The 16,705-nt window shown below is 41.2% G+C and overlaps 1 long non-coding RNA gene across 1 annotated transcript in view; it reads right to left on the bottom strand.

The window, feature by feature from the left end:
• Window positions 1–12,074, bottom strand: part of LOC118582404 — a 58,743-nt gene extending 46,669 nt beyond the window's left edge. Inside the window, exons 1-4 of the long non-coding RNA XR_004944768.1 lie at window positions 12,017–12,074; window positions 2,797–2,929; window positions 2,637–2,696; window positions 1,611–1,707 (exon numbers count right to left, since the gene is read on the bottom strand). This is a non-coding gene — a long non-coding RNA (uncharacterized LOC118582404). The remainder of the gene's footprint in view (window positions 1–1,610; window positions 1,708–2,636; window positions 2,697–2,796; window positions 2,930–12,016) is intronic.
• Window positions 12,075–16,705: the final 4,631 nt, after the last annotated feature.

Below are 16,705 nucleotides of genomic sequence, written 5' to 3'. Positions count from 1 at the left end.
TAGATCTTAGGGGCTAGCTTTAGGAATGCGATCTAACGTTTGAGCAAGGGAGAGGACAGGGAGTGGGCAAGACTGGCCAGCACCATGTTTGCAATGCTTGGGCCTGCTAGAGAGCCCTTCAATGTGACTGCAAAAAGTCAAAAGTTGTCTCTGTGATGAGTATTGGTCTTTTAAATATTATTTGTTGGTTTTTTTTAAATTTAGTTTTATGTCTATGGGTATTTTGCCTGCACATGTGTCTGTGTACTATGTGTGTGCCAGGTGCCCATGAAGACCAGAAGGTGACATTGAATCCCCTGGGCCTGAGGCTACAGTTACTTGTTGTGAGCTACCACAGGGTGCTGGAAATCAAACCCAGGACTTTGGGAAGAGCAGCACATGTTCTTCACAGCTGTGCCATCTCTCCAGACTCCATAATCTACTTTTTAAAAGCAACTTTTGGTGTTAATCAAGAAAAAGTAGAACAGGTAAGGTAAAAGAACATTTTAATTTGTTTTACAAGTAATGCTTGTAAGTTGGCAAAACAATATTGCATCATTTCGTAGTTAACATTTTATTCATATGTATATTCCTTCCCATCATACTCCAGTCTGAAAGTCTGGGCTCAATTTCAGTTAATGCATCTAATAGAGAAGCAGATTACCTTATAAAGGAAAGACCTTCATTTTCAAATACATAAACAACTCTCTCTGTTAATAGTCTGCTTTTAAATTTTATCCCCTTCAGATGACTGAAGATATTATAGTTTATAGGCCAAATTCAAACTTCCTCAAACATCTGTCTATTCATTAAACTAAAAGCTCTGAAAACCACCATTGACTTTGTTACAAATGACACCTGGAATTTGGCACAGGAAGGAAGCAAGGTCAGTCTGCCTGGCCAGCACTGGCAGAGCAAATTCCTATGGCTTCCAGTAGCTGGAGCCTGCTTCCGAGTGCAGCTGACCACAGCTATGTTCCCACAACCTAAGAAGAGTGCAAAGGCATAGCTTACTCCGCCACAGAGAAGCCCAGCTACCATTGCTAAGACTGCCTTCTTGACACTAGACCACACTGGGCTGCAGGATAAACAAGGGCAGATAATGGAAAGCAAGACAGAGGAAACCACCTGGAGAGTAGTGGTAGGCCCACCACTGAAGCCCGAATTCCAGCAACCCAAAGAAGAGAAGACATATTTGGTTTACACTTCCAGCTCACAATCCATCATTGAGGGCAGTCAGGTCTCAGCCCACCATGGGTGGCTCCAGCCTTAGGCAGGTGGGAATGGGCTGTATAAGAAATCAAGCGGACCATGAGCTGGGGATTGATCTAGGAGTCAGCATTCCTCTGTGGTTTCTGCTTGAGTTCCTGCTCTTGTTTCTTTGCCCTTTGTACCTGTCTATGAAAGTCTGACCAAATGGAGGTGGTGGCTGCAGCTCAGAGGCAGAGGCAGCTAAGGAGTGTCATTTGATAGCACCATGGTCACTGGCAGAAATAAACGGCTTCTAATACCACCTTTTCTGAAGCCTAACATTTAATGGTGAACTCATTTGCACCAACACACAACATTATTTCCCATCATGCACTGCTACATTGGCCCACATAGGTCATGAATCCAAGGATCACACCTACCTTATAGGGGGATGGATGGTCTGATGGTGGCTGGTGCAGGTGATACAGACAGCTGCAAAATATTCTTCTAAATGATGATCAATATAACTGAGAATTTCTGCAAGATTGACACTTTCTCCCTTAGACAGCAAATATTTAGGAGGGTACCCATGTCCTTAGACTTTATGACTCAACATCTTCATATGTAAAAACATTGTAGCACATGAGTAATATTATGGGGAAGGCTATTTATACTTCTGATTAACAAAATGGATTTTTTTTCTGAGAACATTTTCTAAACTTGGAAAGCCAGAGCTGATTATTTGGATTATTGGATCTCTTCCCCAAGGGCAAAGTGCCTGAGGGTTGCCATGGGAGGGCCCCAGTTGGTCTGTGGGAGAAAGGATATGATAATCACCAAGCCATTTCACTGGGCTTTGTCAATATTTGTTTTATTTCCCAAAGCTACAGGACTGCCTATTAACAGCTCAATTACACACAAAGCTAATCAACATTTTCTTCAGGAAATACTGTGCTGGCATTCATAACCTACTTTTAGGATGAAAAACAGGCTTATAAAAGAAAAGAATTCATTAGCCAGTTTTAGGAACTTGAAGTTGTGGTAAATTATTATATGTGCTCAAAACATAGACCTATACCATAAATCAGTGGTTCTCAACCTTCCTAATGCTGTGACCCTTTAATACAGTTCCTCATGTTGTGGCAACCCCCAACCATAAGATTATTTCATCGCTACTGCATAACTGTAATTTTGCTACTGTTATGAATCATAATGTAAATATCTGAGATGCAGAATATGTGATATCGGACCCCTGTAAGGGTCATGACCCACAAGTTGAGAACTACTAGCATAAATGGTCATTGTAAAATGTGACTTTTCAGTACCAAAAAGTTCTTTTCCCATGCCAACTTCACTGGGTCTCCCTCCTCTCTCATGAATGTTGTCCTTTCTACAGCTGCTATGGAAGCAACCGAGAAGCAAACTTGCAGGGAGAGGAACCCACGGTTAAAATGCAAATTTCTTACCTGGGAAAATCACCAGTTCCTGAGGTTTTCAGTTATTACAGTATCAGAAAGCAAGTAAGACTAAAGGAAGAGACAATAGGGCAGGGAGGCAGTTGGGAGGGAAGATGAGGCTTGCTGAGAGACTCCAGAGGCTTGCTGGCTCCACAAGACTCCACACTACCTGATAGCTTGTGAGAAGAGCAGATTCCTGGGGCTGGGAAGGTAGCTCAGATGGTAGTGCGCTTGCTCAGCATATACAAAGCTCTGGGTTTGATCTCCAGCACTCCATAAACTGGGTATGGTGGCTCACATCCCTGCAGACAGGAAGAGGAGGCTGGAGAATTCATCCTTGGCTACACATCAGTAAGGCTGTATGTACTTCAGACCCACTGCATTTTAACACACACACACACCCCAAACCCCTTTCAGAGGATTCCTGCACCACAGGTTAAAATCTGAGAAGTGTAGTCCTAGGTTAGAGGCGGTAGCCCCAAGTATAAACCCTGGCAAGAGTGTGGGAGTTCAGAGCCCTGATAGCGCTGGATGCAGTATGTGCTAAGCATGAGTAGGAAGTTAGGGGACAGGGACAGTCAGGCCTAGGTGTCTGTTACAGAACGCTGTCCTCTGGTCATGACAGTTCCTATGTTGAAATCAGAACAGCTGAGGAGACCCTCAGAAGGTTAGACCTGCTGACACTCCCTCATAACACAGAGGGAGGGATGACCAGGTGCAGGAAGCAGAGGAGGAGGCAGGACACAAGGGGCTATGAGAAGCTGAGGGCTGTTTGTCTTTGCATATTATTTGATCTATATGCACTCAACAAGAGTAGAACTTATATTATTGCTATTAGTGTTTCCATGGAGGAGATTTTCAAATGCAAAGAAACTTTGTGTTTTTCCCTTGTTGGCCCTGTTCACACACATTGACTTGAATGAGAACACAGTGAGAAGAATAAAACTACAGACTACATACTGTGTGGTAGTCTTGGACCTCTATGCAGCATCTACTATGCCTACCCTCCATTGCTTACCTAGTCAACTGGTGGCTCTTGAATTTATGAAAGTCAACTGTTGTTTGGTTTTGCTCTTTTTCAGGGGGCCAGCCACCCAGCTCTCCAATAAATCACATATGGAGGCTTATTCTTAATTATGAATGCACAGCCTTAGCTTGGCTTAGTTTCTTGCCAGCTTTTCTTAACTTAAATTATCCCATTTACCTTTTGCTTCTGAGCTTTTCCTGTTCTCTTATTTCTAAATCTTACTCTTACTCCATGGCTTGCTGGGTAGCTGGGTGGCTGGCCCCTGAAGTCCTCCTCCTTCTCCAATTGCTAGCCCTTTTTTCTTCTCCCTCCCAGATTTCTACCTCTGTACATTCTCTCTGCCTGCCAGCCCCACCTTTCCTTTCTCATGTCTTGCTATTGGCCAGTTCTTTATTAGAGCATCAGGTGTTTTAGACAGGCATAGTAACCCAGCTTCACAGAGTTAAACAAATGCAACATAAACAAAAGTAACACACCTTAAAATAATATTCTACTATAGTCAACCATTATTTTAACTATCTCAACATTTAAACTCTTGAGCCAATGGGGCTTCAGGTTAAAAAAAAAAAGTTCTTCATGTACAAATACAAAATTTTATAAAGAAAGGTGTCCTGGTTAGTTTTTAGTTATCACCTTGACACAATCTACAGCCATCTAAGACGTAGCCAGAAGTTTCTCCAGTCCTGAAGTCAGGATGAATCTCCCACCCACATCCCACAGCTGGTTAGTCCCAAGTAAACACACAGAGGCTTACATTATTTACAAACTGTATGGTATATGGGTCAGGCTTCTTGTTAGCTAGCTCTTATAACTTAACTCAACCCATTTCTATTAATCTATATGTTGCCACATGGCCATGGGTTTATTAGTCTGCTGGCATCTTGTTGCTCCTTGGTGTCTCCCGCCCCCACTTTCCTTTCTTCTCTCCCTATCTCTCTTGGATTTTCCTGCCTGGATCTATCCTGCCCTGCCAGAAGGCCAATGCAGCCTGATTTACTAGCCAATGGGAGCAACCCACATTCATAGCATACAGAAAGACATCCTACAGCACTTCCCCCTTTCTGTCCAATCTAAAAGAAAGTTTTTAATTTTAACATAGCGAAACTACATATAAAACAGCTATCAAGCAAGAATCACAATCTATTTATATTTGGCAAAATTAAAGAAAAATATTCTATCATCTAGCCTATATTTGTGAGTCTAAAGTTTCATATCTAATTTATTTTTATCATAACCAAGGAAAATTATAATTATAACTAACTAGTCTTCAACTATATCAAAGACCCCAGAAGGATACAATATTACCTGAGTAAACAAGAAGCACATTGTAAGCAACTTCCATAATTCTAAAAATGGCAGAAACATCTGGCTGCCTGGACAGTCATCCAAAGTTCCTCTGCAACATTGAGGCATCCATCTTCAGTCCACAGACCTAGAATCTCTGGCATAGCTTTCAGTGAAGCAGAAAATTTTAAGGACTATTCCACCCATTCTAGCTAAGTTCATCAGTAGCTTCTCCCCTTGTCCTGTAGAATGTCTGGCAGTTTCTGTTGCGAAGCAGAAACCTGAGGGACCATCTTGCCCTGCAAAGTTCAGTGGCCACCTTCCTATGGGTCCTGCATGTCCAGTTTATACAGCATCCTGTCAAGCAGTCGATGCAAAAACACTTTTTTGCCCAGTGGCTAACTTTTGCCATAAAGAAAGCAAACTCTATAATGAGTTTCTTTGATTGATGACTATCATCCTCTCTGAAGTAATTGGTGCTCCCAGGAGCAATCATGTCTCATGTCAACAGAATTCTAAGTTATCAAAACCAAGAGTGGGGCAGTCACTGCAAGCCATTGCCAGGAGAAGCAAGATGTGAAAGTACCAGTAAGCCACAATGCCATGTGGCAAACAATGCACAGATTAATAGAAATGGGCTGGGTTAAGATGTAAGAGCTAGCTAGCGAGAAGCCTGAGCCATTATGCCATATAATTTGCAATTCATATTAAGCCTCAGAGTGATTATTTTATAAGCAGTTGTGAGACCATGGGGCTGGGTAGGACAAAGGAAAACTTCTGACAACTCTAAGAGGAAAATCAATTGGCTAAATCACGTTGGCCTATGAGTGAGGGCCTTGATTATTAATTGGTGCGGTGGGGCCCAACCCACTGTGGGTTGCACATGCCTAGAGAAGTGGCTTGGGCTGTATAAGAAAGCTAGCTAAGTGTGAGTCTATGGGTGAGAAAGTCACAGAGAAAACCAGCGAGCAGTGTCCTTACATGGTTTCTGCCCCAATTTCCCTTGATGATGGAGTGTGACCTGCAGGGGAAGGCCAAATAAACCCTTTCCTCCAGTGAGGTGCCTTTGGTCAAAGTGTTTTATCACATCAACAGAAAGAAGTCTGGAGCAGAAGGCTAGGACAGGGTTGCTGGCTTACACACAAAGCTGGTTACTGGGCTGATAAACTGCTTTTAATCTCTTTTTGGTGGGTAGAAAATATTTGCATCTCAACCACTCTACTTAGTGGTGAAAGGATTAAAAAGGATAATGTCTTGGTTTCCTAGCCTTACAACTTCCTTTTTCAGTATTATTAAAATTAGAGTGAGCTGGGTAATGGTGGCGCACGCCTTTAATCCCAGCACTCAGGAGGCAGAGGCAGGTGGATCTCTGTGAGTTCGAGGCCAGTCTGGTCTCCAAAGCAAGTTCCAGGAAAGGCACAAAGCTACACAGAGAAACCCTGTCTCGAAAAAACAATATATATATATATAATAAAGTTAGAGTGAATAGTGTTAGGTTTCACAATAGTGTTTTCAAATATAACTCACTTATATTGATCTTTCTCCTCACTCTTCTCCCTCATTACTCTGCCCACCTTCCTCCATTCTCCCACCTCCAATATACCCTCTTTTCTGCTTTAAGGTCACATATGCTCTATTGCTCTCCATATCCTTCCTCAACAACTTTTATTTCTCTCTGTGGCCCCCTTCCTAGTTTCATAACACACACACACACACACACACACACACACACACACACACACACACGATAGGTTATTGGGAGATGGCTCAGTGGGTAAAGCACCTCCCATGTAAGCATAAAGACTGAAGTTCATATCCTCTGTTATCAGCCTAAATGGTGCACAGGCATGATGGTCCACTGATATTCCCAGAATGCTTGAAAGAAATCCCTGGAACAAGCTGGCTACCTAGACTAGCCTAATTGCCCAGCTCCATAGTCAAGTGAGAGACTCTGCCTCAAAATATAAGATAACGAGCTATAGCAATCTTTCTTGTTGGACTATCTTTGGACACCAGGCCCACAAATAATGACCCAGAGACTCATTATCAATCATGGAAGTTTGGCCTTAGCTTAGGCTTTTTCCCAACTAGCTCTTATATTAACCCACAATTAATAAATCTATATTTAACTTAATTAACCCATAGTTTTAAAATCTATGTTCTGCCATGTGTCTCGGTTATCTCTTCTTATATGGAACATCCTACTTACTCCAAGTCTGTTTGCAAAATCCTGTGCCTAGATTACTTCTCCCAGTTTTTCTCTCTCTGCCTGGAAGTCCTGCCTACACCTCCTGCCTAGCTATTGGCCATTCAGCCTTTTATTAAACCAATCACAGCAACACATCTTCACACAGTGTACAAATATTCCACAACAAGGAGCAGTTGAGGAAGACACCTGACATACACCTCTAGCTTCCAAGTGCATAAGCACACATGTGAACAAACACACACATGCATGCACATCACATACATAGGCATGCCACAGAACATAAGCTATGGTCCACACATGTAAGAGAACACTACTCAGTATTTGTCTTTCTGAGTCTGGATTATCTTTCTTAACGTAATAATTTCCAGACTGCTTTCTAAACATTTCACTTCTTTGGAGCAGAATGAAATTCCATTATCTGGTCACATTTTAATTATCTGTTCATCTACTGATGGGCATGTAAGCTAGTTACACATCACTGCTGTTGGGGATGGAGCAGCCATAAACAGTGATGTGCAAGGATCCTTGTGGTGGGATATGGAGTCCTTTGGATAAATTCCCAGGAGGGGCACATCTAGTTCATTTTAGCCTTACTACTTCATGAAAAACAGAAAGAACTGATCTGATTCCTTTTGTATCTGTTGTGCTTCCCTTCTTATTATGTTTTTAAAGTCAAAATATGGGTGCAGAGAAATGTATGGGTATGTGAAATCACATACCTTAGTAGTACATGGCATTGCTTCTCAGCTGAGCATACTCACTGAACATAAACAAGTTCAATCAGAAGCAGCAGGTGGGGTGGAAGTGAGGTTGGCCTCAAGTGATAAGATTTGGGTCTTGGTCATTCAATGGTACTTGGTAGCTGGGTGACATTCCAAATACCATGTCTGTTCAGAGCCTCAACTTCCTCCTCTGAAGATGGGGTTGACTAGATGGCCTCTGAGGAAACACATCTCAGGCTTCTGAGAGGTTATCCTGACAGGAACATGGTGAGAAGTAGACAGTGCAGGTTCCCACATGTACATTTGGAGCTTTGGGAACAAATCTAAACTATCCTCAAACAAGCCCAAGCACCCAAGAAGAGGGTGCACGAATGAAGAAGACACTGAGAGCCATGGCCAAGACAGTCCCTCTAGCCTTCCGTCACTATGCACCACTATGGGTCCCACACAAGGAGAGCAGAGGCCTGGGTTCACCCCCCTGCTCATTGTCTTAGCATAGAGTGTGAATGGAGATGTTTACTTGCAGAGACTGTGAGAATGCTTAACCAGGCACCCAAGCAGCCCTTAGTGGACCGGAAATGCTGTCTGTTCTCACAGTCATTCTGGAAAGCTTTTAGATTTTTGTCCTTCGAGCTTCATTTATTATTGTCCTACCTATACAAGATGTCCATGTGATAAGTTGGTATATAGCTTGCTAAACTGTATTGTTTTCTTTGCCAGTATAATGAAAGAGATTGTTGAGAACACTAATGTAACTGAGCATATATGACTGGCTGAGAGCTAAAACCATAAACTGTCTTGAATGGGATGGCCTTTGATTGATGGTTATATTTCTAAACTGATTCTTCTAATGTAGCGTTCGGGTCACATAAGTATATATTAACAACACATAGCCATCAGTATTGAACTCAGATAAGCTTCTATTTATGTCTTATGAGAAAAGAAGTTTATGCATTTCATTCCTTGTTTCCACAAGAAGTTAATAATGACTTTCATGGTACTTAACTAAGTAGAAGCAGGATTCAAATTGACCAAGAAATCAAGCATGTTCCAATTTTTACCTTAGATACACTGAGAACTCTGGTCAAAAGGAAGGAATAGAGAGGAAATACCTTGTTAGCAGAGTATATATGAATACATATCTATAAACACATCCCTAAATCACATATACCAAAAAGATAATTAGAATTTTAATCAGGAAAATAGTTGTTAATGGTGAACATACATCAGATTCTTAAATATTATGAAATTTTATTTTATTATTTTCAGCAGAATTTGGATTTTTTCTTTGGAGTCCTTTTTTTTTAATTTTTATTTTTTAGCATTTCCTGCTATACATTAAAACAAAACAAAAACAAACCAACAAAAATGAACTTGAAAAGCCAAACTAACAGAGCAAGCAAATTGGCTCACCATCTCCTTGGGAAAATGCAGCCTGTCTGGTGTAAGGTGGATGGAGATGACCAATTAATTGATGTCATGATCCACATTAAAGTTACCTGCCTTTCTCCTACCCACCATATGGTTAGTGGGTTTAACCACCCCCGGCTGCTTTGGAGAAATGCCTCCATTCCCCACCCCTAGGAACATCTCTATCTGATGGTCAACCAGCTCCAATAACTGCCCATGGGACACATTGCTCACTACAGCTTCTGGCAGAGCTCTTAACTTTACCCAGAGAAAGTTGGTCAAATCTTGCTTTCCAAATCACACCAATGAGGCCGGGCAGTGGTGGTGCATGCCTTTAATCCCAGCACTCAGGAGGCAGAGCCAGGCGGATCTCTGTGAGTTCGAGGCCAGCCTGGGCTACCAAGTGAGTTCCAGGAAAAGGCGCAAAGCTACACAGAGAAACCCTGTCTCAAATAAACAAAAAAACAAAACCAACAAACAAACAAACAAAAAAATCACAGCAATGATCAGGACCACCCTTGTTCTGCTTTTCACAGCCTCATCCTTTGATCTGTGCTTTGCACGGGATGTCTTAGTGTAGGAAGAACTTCTGTCTTCCATTGCCCATTCTTATTGGCAGATTCTCCTATACAACAACTTAGCAAGCAGGTTCCTTATAGCATGTACATATAGTGTGTGTGTGTGTGTGTGTGTGTGTGTGTGTGTGTGTGTGTGTGTAAGTGTGGAGGCCAGAGGTCAATGTCTGCTATTTGTAGCCATTACTCTCCACCTTATTTTCTGAGACATGCATGATATCTCATCGAACATGGAGCTTACCTAATCAGATAGGCTGATAGACGAGTGAGCTTCCAGGGATCCTCCCATCTCTTCCATTGTCCCCAACACAGTTACACATGCCCATCACCAAATACAGCTTTTATAGGGGTCCTGGGAACCAAACTCGGGTTTTCACATTTGTTCCACAAACACTTTACCAATGGAGTCATCTCCCCAGCAGCTCCTTATATTCCTCTAAAGCAAACCTGTGTCAAACTATAATAAATAGGAAAAGAGCAGCACAATCTTGTGTGCAAAGTGAACACATCAGCATATTCAACACCAGATCAAGAAGCAGAAGCTGGCCACAGCCTCAACATCCCAGTCATTATCTCTGAAGGAACATCACTTTCATTAACCCTTGTGACACTTAGTCATTCTTTTTTGAAATTTACATGAATGAATTTGCGTACTATGTACTCTTCCTGTTGTTCAACATTATGCACCTGAGATGCATTTATGCTCATTTTTATTGCTATATGTCATGCCATTTTAAAACACAGCAGAGATACTTTTGATGGGCATTTAGTTTCTTCCTAGTCTGGTGTCATCATGAATTGTGTGCTATGAAGCACAATCTTGTAGACACACACACACACACACACACACACACACACACAGAGAGAGAGAGAGAGAGAGACAGAGAGACAGAGAGAGAGAGAGATACATGGATATTTTTGGTAAACATATAAATGGACTTATGTTACATGTAAATCCCAAAGTGGAATTTCCCAATCAGCCTTAAAAGAAACTTCTAAATGGTCCTTAAAGATAGTTATAACCCACTGTCATTCTTATACCTAGTTTTTCCACAGCCTCATCTGGGTGCATAACAGCTATCATTATGGTTTTAATTTGCATTCCCTATAGTTTGATGAAATTGAGGGCCTTCTTGTGGACTTGCAGTAAGTTAGATATCTCCCTTCATGAAGTGCCTCCATAAACACATCTATTTTCTATTGGGCTGCCTGAATTTTTTTAATCTATATTATTGCAAGAAATTTCACTTGCTACTAGTGAACTATTCTTTGTGTGTGTTAATGTGATTTATTGTTGGATTGAGGGGATTTGTTTCTAAATTCATGAAGGGAATTGGCTTTAATTTTCTGTTCCTAGAACTCTCTTGAAGGTTTTAATGGCAAGATTATACAGGCTCAATGCAACAGACAGAGCAGTGGCCCCCTCCTTCCTATGCTGGGAGAGTTTATACAGTTTGAGGTTGGTATGATTTCTCCTCAAATGTCTGAACTAACTTAACAATGGAGCCTTAAAGCTGTCTATGTGGAAAGGTTTTAAACAGTTTCTTATTAAATAAAAATGTTCTTATTAATAAAATCAACTGTTAACTTTGCCCCTTCTACTCCAAGAATAATGGGTCTTAGTTGGGTTTCTTATTGGGATAAAACACCAAGACTGTGGTGGTTTGAATAAGAATGACCTCCATAGGCTCCTATACTTGAATGCTTAGTCACCAGGTAGTGACACTATTTGAAAGGATTAGACCGATCAGGAGGTGTGGCCTTGTGGGAGGAAGTGTGTCATTGGGGGTGTGTTTAAGCCCAATCCAGTCTCAAGTCTCTCTCTCTCTCTCTCTCTCTCTCTCTCTCTCTCTCTCTCTCGCTCTCTCGCTCTCTCGCTCTCTCGCTCTCTCCCTCTCTCGCTCTCTCGCTCTCCCTCCCTCCCTCTCCCTCCCTCCCTTCACTCTTTCTCTCTCTCTGCCTGTGAACCAGGACGTGGCTCTCAGCTACTCCTCTAGTGTCATGCTCTCCACCATGATGATCATGGACTAAGCCTCTGATGCTCCCAATTAAATTCTTTCTTTCTTAAGGGTTGCCTTGTTCATGGTGTCTCTTCACAGCAATAGAACAGTGGCCAAGACAATGACCAAAAAGCAACTTAGGGAAGAAAGGGTTTATTTTACCTTATAGCTTATAGTCCATCATGCAGTGAATTCAGGGCGGGATCTCAAAGCAGGAACCTGGAGGCAAGAATTGAAGCAGAGGAACACTACTTACTGGCTTGCTGGGTCTGCTGTCTTACACAATTCAGCATTATGTACCCAGGGGTGGTACCACCCAAGTGAGCTGGATTCTTCCCCATCAATTATTAATCAAAAAAGTGTCCCACAGATTTGCTTTACAGCCTAATCTGATGGGGCATTTTCTCAGCTGAGGTTCCTTCTTCTCAGGTGACTCTAGCTTGTGTCAAATTGACAATCAATCAATAACTAAATAAATATTTTAAAATATGAACCAGCACAATGTTTCTTATGAGTTGTCAAGTTCATTAAGTAAAATGTCTACAATATCCTGGATTTGTGTCTTAAGTACAAACGTGGTTTACAGTGATGTCTGCTCTTTATATATAACATTTTATATATATACAGAATTCTCTTTTTCATAAATAGCCCTGCTAGAGGTTTCTGGATTGTATTAACCTTTCAAAGAACAAAAGTTGGCTCTGTTGCTCTTGTTTACTTCTGAGTTTCTTTTCTTTCATCACTTACGTTGTCTTTACAGTTCCTTTCTCCTTCTGGATTGCTGTTCTTTCCTGGTTTCCTGATGAAAGTCAAGATTACTTCCTGTCTGTAACCTTGCCCACTGTGTGTGTATGTCTTTAAGTATTGTGGGTGTGTAGCACAGTTTCAGTGAGATGTACCCACTTCCTCATTCGGCACACACTTCCTAACTTCTGTGCATGACTTCCCTTAGAAGTACATTCATTGCAAAAGTCAGGAATTTGAACATTAATTCATTTAAAGATCAGCTCCACCACATATTCAAAGAACAGATTCTGAATGACTGCATCTTTGGAATTGGTTGAAGCTTGCTTTATGACCCAGCATATGGACAATCTCATCAAATGTTCCCTTTGTACTTGAAAAAACTTAGGATTTTGACATTGCTAAGCACTGTACTATAAATATAAATCACCTCAAGTTGGGCAATTCTATCATTCAGAACTTCTATAGCCTTACTGATTGCTGTGTCCTCTGTACCACCTGCTAATGATGAGCTAAAGTGCCCTACTATGATTATGGAGTTTTCTGTTCCATCTTTTATTTCCAGTACTTTTTGCCTTATACATTTGGAAACTATATTATCGGGTGACTATAAACCTAAAATTATAGCATCTTCCCAGTGCATTTACCCTTCTGAAGTGTCTCTCAGTGCATCTGAACACTTCTTCAAGTCTCATTTGTTTGAAACATACCTTTCTTTTGATAAATTTTCACACTGGTTCTTTTCCACACTTTCAATTTGATCTCTCAGAGTCCTTAATTTCAGGCCAACTTTTTCATTAGAGTGCCATTTCTAATGTGGTCTGAACTTCCCAATTTTAGTGTTAATACGTATGCTTTTCATTGAAAGGGTTTTCTTGTTTTGATTTGGATTTTTGTTTTGTTTTGGGTTTTTGTTTTAAGAGACAGGGTTTCTCTGTGTAACAGCCCTGGCTGACCTGGAACTCACTCTGTGGACCAGGCTAGCCTTGAACTCAGAGATCTGCCTCCTGAGTGCTGGGATTAAAGTTGCACCACCCCACTCCACCCCCTGTAGTCTAGCTTTAATGTTATTATTTTAATTGGAGTTCATCATTTCCACTTCTATTTGTTTCTTATCTCACCCTATTTTATGCATTTTTCCATTCTTGTCTTGTTTTCAAGAGTCATATTTCCTTCTTCTTACTTCATTTTCTTTGTGCACCTGTAGTTCTGTAGTTGTCCCAGACTGCAGCTTGCACTTTGACAATTTCTTTATGAGTTTCTAACTGCAGGGGACTTCGAACACTTCATGGCCACTTGGCCCTTGCTTCTGCTTTGCACTACTATCATTGCACATTTAATTTCTATATCACTGTACACCCGGTGGACAGCATTGCTGGTGGGTTTACAAACAAGATTTGGTGCATCTTTATTCACACAGCTGCCTCTTCTGATGCTGTGCATTTGTTCATGTGCTTCTGGCTGTCTATCTGGATTAGTTTTTCTCCTAAATGAGTACTATATTTAGTATTTTTTTTTTGTTTTTCTTTTGGTTTTGAATTGTTTATTTACTGAAAGCATACTACCAAAAGTTTTGTTTGTTCTTGAAAAAAATACTTTTATTGCAGATTATTCTTTTATTTTTAAGATTAATTTTATGTTGTCTCTGTGAGGGTTTTACCTACATGTATGTCTGGGCGCCATATGTGTGCAGTGTCCATGGAGGCCAGGAGAGTGAGGCAGGTATGGCAGAAAGCACTGGGCCACACCTTAAGCAAAAAAGAGCTCTGACATGTGCAGTAGCATCCTGACCCAGAGAAGCCTGAAACCAGAACCCCAAGATGACAACCACTGATGTATGATCCAGGGACAAACAAAGAAATGTCACGGCAGCTGGAAACAGAGCCTGCCAAACAGCACACACCATAAACACCTCAGCCCTTTGCTTAATAAAAGAGATTGCTTGCATATCTCCCAGAGCCTGTGTCCTTGATTCTGTGCCTGCCTCCCCTGCCCACCCCCATCAGAGACAGTGGGATCCTAGCTGCAGAGCCAGCAACAAGAAGAGAACATCAGATTCTCTGAAACTAGAGTTACAGATGTTGGGAGCTGCCATGTGGGTGCTGGGAATCCCACCCTGGTGCTTTGGAAAGCAACTGCTGAGCCATCTCTGCAGCCTCTATTTCAGATTATTCTTAGAGATTAAATTTGCTAAGCATAAAACCCTAGGTTAGCTAGTACTTTGTTTTCTCTATCCCTTTAAAGATGTCATTCTGTTAGTCCCTAGTCTCCAGCCCTGTAAAATTTGGCCATAATTCACCCTGCAGTTTCTTTCAAGAAAATGAACTCATTTGGGCTACTTGAAATTTTTGTCTCATTTCCTTCCGTTTTCAACAACTTTTCTTTGGTTGCTATTGTTTGGTTATTTGGTTGACTATTTGTTTTTCAAGGCAGGGCCTCTCTATATAGCCCAGGCTGATCTTGAACTTACAATCCTCCTGTCTCAGCCTCCCTGGTATGAGGATTACAATCACCCTTGCCCATAACAATTTTTAATGTACTAAGGAGTCATGGTTTAGCTACAGAATGCCCCCCTCAAAGTCTCACATAGTGAACAAGTGGTGCCCTCAGCAGCAATGTTGAGAGGTGGGACTTTGGGGAGGGAAAGAATTATTGGTGGGTTCACAATTTAATGGACTGTTGGGAATTTATGGAAGCTTTGGGAGATGGGGCTTAACTGAAGGACGTAGGCCACTAGAGGCTTGCCCTTTAAAGGTCCCCTGGGGCCAGTCCTCTTCCTCATGTTCTGTCTGTGCTTCCTGGTTCTACAAGATGAGCAGCACTCCATGCCAAGCTATTTCTCCTCACAGGCCCAGAAGTGATGGGCACAAGTGACCACATACTGAAAACTTGAAGATGGAGGACAAATAACTCTTTCTTCCTTCTCTCCACAACAGTGACAGAAAGTTAACACATACATTTTTTTTTTTTAATTTACCTGTTTGGGTTTAAGATATAACTTAAATCTGTGGGCTTCTCAGCTTAGAGGAAATTTTACTAACACAGTATATCTTCGATTGTCGCTTGTACTCCTCCCTTATTCTTTATTGAATTAAATTACCTTTTGTCTGTTTTCCATGGATTGCTTGTATTTTCAGTACTTTATTCTCTTTCTGTCCTATAACCTATTTTGCTGTGAAACCAATCTGTTGAGTTCTTAATTGGTTTTCAGTCCCAAATTTTCATCTACTTCTTCTATTAATAAATTTGAAATCTTGGGTGAAATCTTTCAACTTTCCTTATTTTTTTCCTCTTTTCTTCTTTTGAGACAAAGTCTCCTTTTATCATCCAAGCTAGTCTAGGACTCCTGGGCTCAGAGTGACCCTCCCATGTCAGCTTCCCAAGTAGCTGGCATCATACTTGCAAAAGATCCTTGTATGCTAATATCAGTATCTATACCATCTGGAAATGCATTTCTTTCATCTATTTTTCCTCTTAATTTTGATCATATTGTCCTAGATTTTAGCATAGACAGTAGTTTTGTAATAGAACACTAAACCATGCATGGATGTCTATGTAAATTTGCATGTGCATGCTCACATACTACAGAAGCTTCACATTATACTAACTCCTTCCACAAAGAATTCACCCCACACACATACACCTGAGACAGAGACAGGGGTAACTGATCGACCTAATCAGATCGGGTTGAAGTGACTCATGATTACTGGCAATGTTTCAACATGATGAGACCACTCAGCATCCTCTCTGGATACTGTTAGATGTTCTGCTTAGTTTTAGATTTTTAGGTGTGTTTGGCTCTGTGAATGGCTGTATATCACTCCCACCGTTCTGCTCACCTTTACCTAACAACCCCACCGTCTCCCCTCCTACTACAAAGCTCTTTGCCTGGATTTTCTCTCCCCTAGCAGCAGGGACCAGATTCCAGATTCCTTGCCTCTTTTCTCATGCCCAGAATTAACAATTCCCCAAGAGAGAGGAAAGAAAAAAAAGGCAAAACTAAACAAATGTTATTGGTTGATCAAAGAATTGATGAAGAAAATGTGGTACATATACACAATGGAGTGCTACTCAGCAGTAAAAAAAAAAAAAAAAAAAAAAAAAAAA

Source organism: Onychomys torridus, chromosome 4 (genome assembly GCF_903995425.1).
Source record: "Onychomys torridus chromosome 4, mOncTor1.1, whole genome shotgun sequence".
Classification (NCBI taxonomy): domain Eukaryota; kingdom Metazoa; phylum Chordata; class Mammalia; order Rodentia; family Cricetidae; genus Onychomys; species Onychomys torridus.
This window is presented reverse-complemented; position numbering and strand designations above follow the sequence as displayed.